Source organism: Narcine bancroftii, chromosome 7 (genome assembly GCF_036971445.1).
Source record: "Narcine bancroftii isolate sNarBan1 chromosome 7, sNarBan1.hap1, whole genome shotgun sequence".
NCBI classification, from domain to species: Eukaryota; Metazoa; Chordata; class Chondrichthyes; order Torpediniformes; family Narcinidae; genus Narcine; species Narcine bancroftii.
In genome coordinates, this window is record NC_091475.1 from 52,800,283 (window position 1) to 52,812,399 (window position 12,117).

The 12,117-nt window shown below is 38.7% G+C and overlaps 1 protein-coding gene and 1 long non-coding RNA gene across 25 annotated transcripts in view; one reads left to right on the forward strand and one right to left on the reverse strand.

The window, feature by feature from the left end:
• dmd (dystrophin) overlaps positions 1–12,117 on the forward strand; it is a 1,604,005-nt gene that overhangs the window by 805,683 nt on the left and 786,205 nt on the right. The gene's annotated exons all lie outside the window — the stretch shown is intronic.
• LOC138738936 (uncharacterized) overlaps positions 5,215–12,117 on the reverse strand; it is a 34,536-nt gene continuing 27,633 nt past the window's right edge. The window contains exons 3-4 of the long non-coding RNA XR_011341880.1: positions 7,287–7,418; positions 5,215–5,474 (exon numbers count right to left, since the gene is read on the reverse strand). This is a non-coding gene — a long non-coding RNA (uncharacterized lncRNA). The remainder of the gene's footprint in view (positions 5,475–7,286; positions 7,419–12,117) is intronic.

Below are 12,117 nucleotides of genomic sequence, written 5' to 3' on the forward strand. Positions count from 1 at the left end.
GCACTTCAACACCTCTTTCAGTTGGAATCAAAAAGATAACCAATGAAAAATGCTGATGATCTCGCCGCAATATTTATTGTTGAAGGTTTGTGCCAAAGGCACAAAAGCAGAAGAATCCTTAGGGCCTTTGATGTTGACAAATATCAAAACATTTGAGGCCTGAAGTTGCTCTGATTGTCCTCCGGGTCCTTCTATAGACCTCTCCCTCAACAACAGCCTGCAGAGAGTCTCCAGAGTGCTTCTGCATGCTCCTCCATCCAAAACAGCCTTTAGTGGTGCTTCCAATCATGAGGGCACATGAACACACTTAGAAACTATCTCCAAGAGGCAGACACAGGGTTGATTAATTTATTGTTGTTTCAGTGGATAACTTGACTTGTACTTTTTACTTGGAACATTTTATTTGTGTCTTGGTGTTATGCATGAGAGGGCATGAGACCTGGTCAACAGGGAATGTGACTTCTGTTTATTGGTGGTGCCACATGGTGAGTGGTTTCCAGCAGATCAGTGAATCATGCGGTTTGCTGCTCTTCCCTTCCTCTGCAACTGCTCATCATTATTGATGTGGTGAGGAATTAACCCCTCTTCACGTGCAATTTCTCAAGTGGCCATTCTCAAAGGTGCTGCTCTGCCAAGAACTGTGGTCTTTGGGGTGATCCAAAGATCTCAGTTCAGACTTAATACCGGAGTACATCACAAACAACCCTGAGATTCCTTTTCCCGTGAGCCAGGCAGAATTTCTAATTATCATTCAGGCAAAAAACTGGGCTCCAGAAAAGATATATATACAAAAGAGAGAAATGTAAATGTATTGCTCATTCTAAATATCCTTGGTGTTGTCTGTATTTTCATAAAAAATAGGTGAGGCTGGCAAATTTCCTCTCCTTATGATACAAAGAAGGAAATGTGAACAATCTGTGCAATTTAGTGAAAAGTAATATTCAGTCATAAATAAAGTGCAAAGTAAGAGTCCTTAAATGAGTATGTGGTTGAATTTGTTGTTTAGGACTCTGATGGTTGAGGGATAGCAACTATTCCTGTACCTGGTGGTATGAGTCTTGTGGCACATGTATCTCTTTACTAATGGCATTCGCGAGAGAACTGAGCATGTCCTGGATGGTGTGGATCCTTGATGATTGCTGCTGCTCTTTGACATGATGATGTTCTCAATGGAGGGGAGAGTTTTGCCTGTGATATATACTGGGCTTTGTCGACCACCTTTTGCAGGTCTTTCCATTCAGAGATATTGGTGCCCCCATACTCGGCCGTAATGCAGTGAGTCATCACACCTTCCACTACTTATCTGAAGATGTTTGTCAAGGTTTTTGATATCATGCAAACTCCAAGAAATATGTGCTTTGGGGTTATGTGCTTTCTTAATGATGACATCAATATGACATCAATATCACTTTGTGATAGTGACCCCTCCCCCCCACCCAGGAATTTTAAGTTGAATATCAGTTTTCCTTATCCCCCGAATCAATTTGGTGAAGCTATGTTGGATTCTCTATGTTGCAAATGATTCCTTCCTTGGGTTGGAAAATCTAATTTTCTGCAATTGCCATAGCTTTTATTTTACTTGTGCATTCCAGATCTGCATGGTGTGCACCAGATATGGATAGCCTTTTGTGTGACATGATATTCTTTCTCAGCAGGCCAGGTGTACCAATTAATGCTCAGGTGCAGGATTTATAAGATGTTTCATATCTTTCTTCCAGGAAGAAAGGATTTTATTTTTTAGTTGATACATCTTTTAACATTATTCTTATTAAAATATGGTCAAAGGTTATCACCATTTCTATTGTTTCCATGATGTGGTATTGCCAAATGTTAACACAAAGCAACAAAAGATTCTTGTTCACATTGCTTTACTGTAGCTCTATTAATCATTTAAATGTGAATCAGGTTGAAAGAAAAGTTGTTGTTTTTATTCAAGACTGAACAGATATAATATTGTTCTTTGAGAAGAAATGCCTTTTTACAGATGGTGAAAAAATAATTCTGTTGCATTTAGCTTGAATCTCATTTCATTTTCACCCTGAGTACAGCATTTGAGATCTCTCCACTTCATTTCCTAATTCATTGACGTGTCCACCAGTTCAGAGAATTGGTGGGAGTTTTCCAAAGTGAAATTGTTTGGTGGAACTGTTATTTATCTTCTGTTTACTTTTTAGAGATTGCTTCCTTGATGGAACAATTAGATTATACAAGTTACCTTGGGTGGACAAGTTCTAAGTTTACTTCTCAGTCTGTGTTGATTCTGCTGTGTGTTATAGCTGGTATCAATTCCTCTTGTTTGGAATGTCATTGTTATTTCCCCAGGGAGCATTTTCAGTGATCAGTTTCATGTGTCATATCTATATTTGACAGAATGGCATGCTCACATTTACTTCCAACGCTGATATAATGGTTTCCAGTCATGTGTTGCTTGTTGAACATCAGTGGAAGGAAGACTGTAGCTAAAAAAAGTGCCATGAAGTAAATTCAGATTCTTTTCAATTAATTCAATTCTTTTAACATATCCAGTTCACATGGTAAAGAACAATAATTAGGCAGGCTTTACTTTTTCAAGGTTAAAGTATGAAGTACTCATCAGCATTTCACTATGAAGTTTCATATCCTTGCTGCATGGAATGAAATTTGTATCACTTTAGTGTTGAATATGAATTGTGGAGATGTTAGAATTACTTTCATTTTTAAAAAAAAGGCTTCAATACTTCGACAGTTTCCTTTTAATCTTGCAATGCATTGATCATGGAAAGGTCTTTTCCTTCATGTACAATGGATTTTAGATGGGTATTCTCTGGGTGCAAATGAAACCAGAAGCTTTGAACTGCCAGTCAACCATGAATTTTTAACCTTTCAGGTGGCAGAGTGGTTCAACAGATTGTTCACTCGCCTCACACCTCCAGTGATCAGGGTTCAATCCTGACCTGCCCCCACTACTTATGTGGTATATGTACATTCACTCTGTGACTCCACCAGAAGAGTTGCAGTTTCATCACAATGGTGGATGGTTGGCAGCTGTTCATTATTCCCAGGAGGCAGTAGGTGATCAGAGAATGGAGGCAGTTTATGCCATGTGAGAGAGCAGAAACAAGGATGTAAATGGGAGAATGGGGTTGTCATAAGCTGCCACAGACTCAGTGGGGTTCCTACCCAGTTCATACGAAAAATGGGGAAAAATGTAATTGATAGTGCCACTTTATTAATGGTTTCTGACAGTGCATTTTATATCTGAATAAAAAATGTTTGTATGCAATGTTATATAAAATAGATCTGAGCTCAATAATATCTTGGATGAAAAAAAACAAAGTCTTCCAAACTTTGACATGTTAGGAAACGTTTGAGAAAAGTGATGTGTGGATGATTAGTTATGGTGTTCATGAGAAGCAAGACCAAAAACCATCATTGTGCAAACTTTAAAGGGAACTTGGAAGGAAATATTCTTTTCTTTGGCTTGGCTTCGCGGACGAAGATTTATGGAGGGGGTAAATGTCCACGTCAGCTGCAGGCACGTTTGTGGCTGTCAAGTCCGATGCGGGACAGGCAGACACGGTTGCAGTGGCTGCAGGGGAAAATTGGTTGGTTGGGGTTGGGTGTTGGGTTTTTCCTCCTTTGCCTTTTGTCAGTGAGGTGGGCTCTGCGGTCTTCTTCAAAGGAGGTTGCTGCCCGCCGAACTGTGAGGCGCCAAGATGTACGGAAATATGGCATCTTGATAAAAGGCCTATGAGGGTTATCTTAAATGTGACATGTGACTAATGAACTGTAAGAAGAAAAAAAGATTAAGCAGAACAGGAACAAGGCTGGGCTGCACAAATCTACAACAATATCAGTAATCATGTCTATAGTTCTTGCAGACCTTTCGAAGGCAAAAGGGATCTTACTTTATTGGCTACAGGTCAGCCTGAAATCCATTACAATCTGTGGTGAGAAGGATTCCTTCAACCAATCTCCACCATGCATTTATCCTTTCACACAAATCTTGTTTCCACCACCTTCTACAGCACAGATGAAGTATTTGCAGCAAAAAAGTATTGTGGTACACATCTGAGATTACATCTTTTAGTTGTCCTGATGGTCTTCTGATAGTGTGGACTTTTACTGTATACTTCTTAATATTTTAATATTTTATTGTGTTTAACTATTCTAACTTATATTCTTATATTTATGTAAATATGCTCTATGGGCCTGGAGAAACGTGATCTTGTCTTTACCGTGCAAGCATGGTATGAACAATAAAGGAAGGTGACTTGACTTGAGCATGTGCTCAGAAGCTTCAATTTCTGAACAGTGTTATTCGTCAGGCTGAGATTGGCATGGGAAGATGGTGTGCTTTGGATCTGAGAAGTTGCTTTGTTGCCCTGGTTTCTGAGACCTTGTATTGGCTCCTTTAGATGGATGTCTTTCCCATCCTGGGTAAACTCCAGCTGAGCCATTACAGCTGAATGAAAGAGCAAATCTATGGCTATTATCCATGGTCGAAGATATACACAAATGTGTTAAATTTAAATTAAATTTAGACATAAAGCATGGTAACAGGCCATTTCAGCCCACGAGTCCATGCTGTCGAATTTACCCCCTTTTAACCTACACCCCCGATACATTTTAAATGGTGGGAGGAAACCTGATCCCCTGGAGAAAACCCACGCAGACACCGGGAGAACGTACAAACTCCTTACAGACAATGCAAGATTCATACCCAAGTCTGGTCCTGATCACTGGCACTGTAAAGGTATTGCGCTAACCACAACACCAACCATGCTGCCCTTTTGCGTAAATTACAATACAACAGATGGGGAAAGGACCTAGGTCCACACAAGCAAATGTTCTTAAAGTAAGCAGTGCAAATGACGTATTTCATTTCCTAAAAATATTATGGCAAGGCACAAAGAGCAAAGGGACACATGAGATTAATTCAGATGTTCTGAAAGTCTAGCAGTAATTCCCATTGTCGAAAACATCAGCAACATCTGAGAAAGAATGCGTGGGTGTCAGAAGTGAAAAGCACATTTAATCCATCTTGTCTGGAAATTCATCTTAACAGTTCTAATTAAAATCCATCTCAGCATGACATGCAGGTCAACAAATGAAATGAAGAAAGATCCCATCTTCCAAAAAAAAGAGAATAATTGTGTTATTGAATTTATTCGTCTCCATTACTACAGTGAAGGTTCAAAACCAAATTTGCACGACCTTCAGTGCTTCAGCTTCCCAATCATCTAAATTTCAATCTGTGGACATGTATATTTGTAATCACACATCTCGTGCTTTTTTGACATTTATGTAATTACACTAGAATTTATCACAGATTTACAGTTCTTCACATTACTTTTTTTATCCTTATCGATGAAGTACATGAAACAATTAAACCATTTGTATCTTATTCCAGTTTTAATGAGCCTTTGAAGTTTCCGTGTCCAATTTGGCGGTGCAGCTCGTGATACTTTTCATGGGTCAGGATCCTGGCTCCACTGAAAATAAACAAACTCATTTCAAATTCCAGACCATTCATTCCTGCAAAATCAAGGCTCAGTTCTAGTTTCAGCTTTGGGATGTGCAGCTGGACGGAGTTAGTTAAATCCAACTTGCTTCCACGTTGGAGATTGCTGGGGTGACACTGTGGTGCGCTGTTACCCAGAATCAGACACACACAAGATAAAGACTGTACAACAGGCTTTAATCCACAAAGACTTCCACAGAGCCAGGCTAGCTGGTGGCTGCAGTAACTCTGAGTGAGGCTTCAGGAGGCCGGCGCAGGCTTATATCCCGGAGGGTGATTGACACCTGACCGGGTAGGGCTTGATCCATTCAGGCCGACTGATTGACAGCTGGCCAGGTATTGTCCTGTCCCCTTGCACTCCTGCAGGTACAGAGGTTTCCCCCTGCAGTAGGCCGGTGGTGTACCACCACAGACACCAATGCAAATTTAAAAAGAATTTACAAGGCAAAGCATTGAAGAAAGGTACTTTAGGGCACAGAGGTTTGGTGTTTCGATATTTTTTAGCATTTGAGAATGAGAAGATACAAATGCAAATATGTAGCATTTTACTGAGAGGTTTCCACAAAATTGTAAGTCTGTGGGGTTCATTTTCTGGGTTAGTGGTTGATTCAGAAACCGGCATGGAGGAGATTTGAAACCATGCAGTTAATATGAGAGAAATTGCGATTAAAGTAGAGGGATGGAAACTACCCGCAAAGAATCATTCGACCTCATGACTTGTTTCTACACTTTGGTGCCACACAAGAATGGATTTGGGGTCTTGTAGCAATTGTAGTGATACCTGATATTTTTCTAAATCATGATGATTTGTCAATTACAGCAGTGATGAAAGAGGAGTGGCAGAACTTGGAACAAAAAATATTGCCATGTTGGATTTGTCTTTTGAGTTCAATCTTCTTCCATCACTGGCTCAAGTTCACAGGAGCTGAACTGTTTTTGTTTTGCCAAGGCTGTTATAAATTGTATCAGTAACTGGGCCATTAACTCAGAGGCCTGGACAAAACGATCAATGGACGTGAGTTCCAATTGCAGCAGTGACAGCTCTAGTATTTAAATGCAGCTTCTAAAAACAGTCATTTTTTTAAAAATTCACAAATCATTGTGAATCATGTAAATCCAAAATCCAGGGTTTAAAAATCCATCTGGTTCACTTGTGTCATGAGGAGAGGAAATTTGCCAGCCTCCCAGCCTGACATTTTTTTAATGAAAATATAGAACAACTCCAGAGATATTCAGGATGAACAATAAATCCTGATCTTTCCAGGGTTGTCTGGATTACAATAAGTTTTTTTAAATAAATGCTTTTTTAAAGACATCAGGAACTGATTTATAGCGTAAATGACAGAGCAAACCTTTTTACATCACTGTTCCTTTGGTAAGATTACAGATTTTTATGTTAAATTAACACAACCTCATCAAGGTTTTATAGAACATCGCAACACAGCATGGGCCCTTTGGCCCATGATGTTGTGCTAATCTCTGTAAGACTTATCTACAATAATCTAAACCTTCCCTACCTCACACCCATGACCCTCTTTTTTTCTGACATTCAGCTCTCCAAGAGTATTTTGAATTTCCCTATTGTACCAGCCTCCACCACCACCTTAGCAATGCATAGTAGGCATGCTCTGTGTTTAAAAACACTTAACTTTGACATCTCTCCTGAACTTTACTCACCTTAGACAGATATCCTCTGCTGTTTGCTATAGGTGCTCCAGGAAGAAGGTGCTTGCTGTCCACTCTATCCATGCCTCTTGTAATCTTTTATCCTCTATTAACTTACCTCTCATCTTTTGTGGTGCCAAAGAGCAAGCCACAGGCTTATTCAAGTTTGTTCAGAAGACATGTTCACCAATTCAGGCAATAACTTGGTAAATCTCCTCTGCAATCTCTCTGTCAGGCATGTACATCCTTTCTGTAATGAGGCAAGCAGAACTTATACAATATTGCGTGTGGTTCAACCAGAATTTTATAGACCTGCAACATTGCCTTGTAATCCTTGAATCAATTCTCTTGTCTAATGAAGACCAGCACACCTTCTTAATCAACTTGTGCCACAACCTTGAGGGATCTGTGGAGTTAGATTTCAAGATGCTTTTGTTCCTCCACTCTGTTAAGAATCCTGCCTTTTATGCAGAACAAACTTCAAGACTAAAATCAACAAAATCCACCAACACAAGAGAAAAGAGAAGTAAATTTCATTTTAGAATAAAGAGAGCTGTTAATATCTGGGATGTTTCACTGATTGGGATAAAAGTGAAATTATGCCTCTTACCAGAGATGATCATACTCAGTGTCAAAGAGATACCCAATTTAAATGGCCGTAAAATGAAATAAAATACTTAGGGATATGCAAAGCTAATAATTGAAATAATTTATTTAAATTAAATTGTTCTCCTTTGCTTAAGAAAATTAATGAAAACTTGACAAAATGGATGGAATTGCCAATAATATGACTGGGAAGAATTAAAATGAATATATTTCCTGGAATTCAATATCTTTTTCAAACATTGCCTTACCACAGATATTTTTTTCAGGAATTAAATAAATTTGTAAGAAAACTTCTTTGGAAGGGCAAGATGTAAAGGGTTTCTTAAGAAAAAATTAACATGGAAATTTGAACCAGAAGATCTACAACTTCCAAATATTTAAAAATTATTATGAGGCAACACAAATGAGATTTCTCTCTTTTTTTCGAAGAAGGAATTAAGATAGAGGTGGAAAAGATAGGAGAGAAGACACCATAAGATCTTATCTATAAATGGGAACTGGTGACAAGGAAACTCCACTGTTGGAGCATTTGATTCAAATTTGGAATGCAGTAAATACTGAAATGGGATTGTGTTATCTAAAATGCTTTAGAATCAAATATCCCATTTATCCCATTTACAATGAATAGTCAACTTTTTAATATTTGGTTTTCTAAGGGAATTAGAAATATAGAAGATTGTTATGAAAGAGGAAATTTAATGTCATTTGAACAATTAAAAAATAAATACAGAATAGAAAATAATACAATTTTTTTCTTAGTATCAAATAAATGGATATTATGGTCCAACAATGTTACTACCTAAAAGGAGTAAAAGGAGTGATTTGTAATATTTCTATTAAGAAATTTATCTCAACTATGTATACATTATTGCAAAAGGGAACTCAAACCAGGGAATTAATAGATCGAGACAGAAATGGGAAACATATTTAAATATTATTATTGAAGAGAAACTATGTCAAGATAGTATGATAAATACAATAGATGTTAGCCATAGATTGGCTCAGTCTAATTTTTTTACATCAACTATAGTTTATGCCACAACATTAAATAGATTGAAGTCAAATCTTTTCAGATCAATGTTTTAGATGTTTCCAAGAGATTGGAACTTTTTTACATTTTATATGGTCATGTCCAAAATTGAGACCATTTTGGAACAAGTCACAGAAGTTAAATTTCCACAGAATCCAATGTTACTTTTACTGGGTAATATGTCAGGGATAAGACCAAAATTGAAACTGAATTTATATCAAAATGAATTTGTAAAAAATGTATTTGCAATTGCAAGAAAATATATAGCAGTGACATGGAAATCAGCTTCTCATTTAGGAATGGAAAGATGGCACATAGAAATTCATAGCTCTACACCTCTTGAGAAGATTACATATAATTTAATAAATAAATATTCATTTTTGAAAATTTGCTGCCCATATTTGCACATTGTAGGTATAAATCTATAAACAACTTCTCGTGAACCTTGTTAATTCCTTGGAATAAATAAATAAAACTGAAAAAGGTTAGAATTGTATGAAAAGCACTGATCCCTTGACAACCATGTTTGCTCTTTTTTTTTCCTTTCTTTACTATTAGTATTCTTTTTCTATCTTTCTTTTATTTTTCTATCCTTATTGGGGTTATTATTTGGGGTGGAAGGTATTGGTGGGGTTTTCTCTTTTTTTTATATAATAAAACCATCATGTATAATGGAATTTATATGATTATTATATTTTGGATTTTAACGTGAATAAATGAATGGAAAATGTAAATAAAATATTTTAAAAAGCATGTTTCACTGAGAGAATATGCAAGCTCCACACAGTCAGCCCCCAGAGTCTTATTGAACCTGCGTATCTGGCTCAGTGAGGCAGCAACTCCACCAGCTGAGCCATCCAGAAAGATGTGAATCTTTGACACAAATAGCTGTTTGAGCAGAGGTTTTGCAAATATTCAAGGGAAAATTGCAGGGAAGCCATTGGATCATTTGTCATCATGTTGGAGGGGAGAGTAGGCTCAAAAGTTTAAGAGGTGACTCCAATTCAATCTTCTAATGGCCATGTTAAGCAGTCTTTTTCCATTTGATGTTTTAAAACCCAAAGCTGCTCAGGATTTAACCCACAATCATGGTTTTCACTTTTTTTAAGGAACCAATTTTAATTCACTCTGAAATATTACAATTGCCAGCAAATAGAAAGATTCTCAATAAATTACAATGCAAGACCACATCTATGATCCCAATAATCCTACCTTTTTTTAAAAAAAAGTGCAAACATGATATTTCAAAATTAATATGTCACTAGAGTTTATTGGCAGATTCTATTTCTAAAATGCAATTATTGATTTTGTTTCATGGCTTGTGTAATAGAAGCTGAGGCAGAGATAAATTGGACGTGTGAGAAAACACAATTTGATCCAAATCTTGACTATAATGGTGTTTTGGATCTTACTTATTCCAAGAATCTGTTTATGGTGTTAGTGCTGGAGAATAGCATTAACTTCAAACTTGAGAGCTTCTTCAAATCTTTTAAAAGGAAAGGACAGCAAGGGACAAAATTAGTCCTCTTGAAGATCAGTGTGGTCATTATGCATGGAACCAAAAGAGAAGGGGAGATCTTGTGTTTTTTTTTGCATCTGTATTTACTCAGGAGACAAGAGATTAAAGAAATGAGGCAAAACAGCTGTCATGGACCCTATACATCAGTGGTTCTCAGCCTTTTTCTTTCCACTCACATTCCACTTTAAGTATTCCCAATGCCATAGGTGCTCTGTGATTAGTAAGGAATTGCTTAAGGTGGTATGTGGGGGGGAAAAGGTTTGAAAACCACTGTTTTAATCGTACCTTATTGACTCGTTATGTACACAGTTTCATAGCTCCAAAGGAAGTGGGCCAATGACAATTTTTCTTAAGCAAAATATTTCAGTAACAATTGAGTCTAGAGCACCGATGGCATAGGGATTATTTAAAGTGGTATGTGAGAGGAAAGAGAAAGGATGAGAAAACTGAGGTCCTCCATCAGCCAGCTCCCCACCATGACTACCAGCCCCCCCCACATCTCCATCGGGCACACAAGACTCAAAACGGTCAACCAGTTTACCTATCTCGGCTGCACCATTTCATCAGATGCAAGGATCGACAATGAGATAGACAACAGACTCGCCAAGGCAAATAGCGCCTTTGGAAGACTACGCAAAAGGGTCTGGAAAAACAACTAACTGAAAAACCTCACAAAGATAAGCGTATACAGAGCCGTTGTCATGCCCACACTCCTGTTCGGCTCCAAATCATGGGTCCTCTACCGGCATCACCTACGGCTCCTAAAACGCTTCCACCAGCGTTGTCTCCGCTCCATCCTCAACATCCATTGGAGCGCTTTCATCCCTAACGTCGAAGTACTCGAGATGGCAGAGGTCGACAGCATCGAGTCCACGCTGCTGAAGATCCAGCTGCGCTGGGTGGGTCACGTCTCCAGAATGGAGGACCATCGCCTTCCCAAGATCGTGTTATATGGCGAGCTCTCCACTGGCCACCGTGACAGAGGTGCACCAAAGAAAAGGTACAAGGACTGCCTAAAGAAATCTCTTGGTGCCTGCCACATTGACCACCGCCAGTGGGCTGATATCGCCTCAAACCGTGCATCTTGGCGCCTCACAGTTTGGCGGGCAGCAACCTCCTTTGAAGAAGACCGCAGAGCCCACCTCACCGACAAAAGGCAAAGGAGGAAAAACCCAACACCCAACCCCAACCAACCAATTTTCCCCTGCAGCCGCTGCAACCGTGTCTGCCTGTCCCGCATCAGACTTGTCAGCCACAAACGAGCCTGCAGCTGACGTGGACTTTTACCCTCTCCATAAATCTTCGTCCGCGAAGCCAAGCCAAAGATGTGAGAGGAAAGAGAAAGGATGAGAACCACTGATATATAGGTTCCAGAGGAGGAGGTGCTTGCTGTCCTGAGACAGATAAAAGCGGATAAATCCCCAGGGCCTGAGAAGATATTTACTCAAATGTTGAGGGAGAAATTGCAGCGGGGTTATTAAAAATGTCCTTGGCCATGGGTGAGGTGCCAAAAATTGGAGGATAGCTAATGTTGTTTAAGAAAGGCTGTTTGAACAATCTGGAATGTTATAGTCTGGACAGTCTGAGCTCAGCAGTGATTAAATTGTCAAAGAGACTGGATAGGTAAGTTTTTAGAGAGACAGGGATTGCTTGGGGAGAGTCAGTGTAAATTTGTGTGTGGTGGGACATGTTCAACTGATCTAACAGAATTTTTCAAGGAGATTACCAGGTAAGTTGATGAAGCAAATTTCATCAAAGCCCCTGACAAGGTCTCACATGTGAGTACGGTTAAGT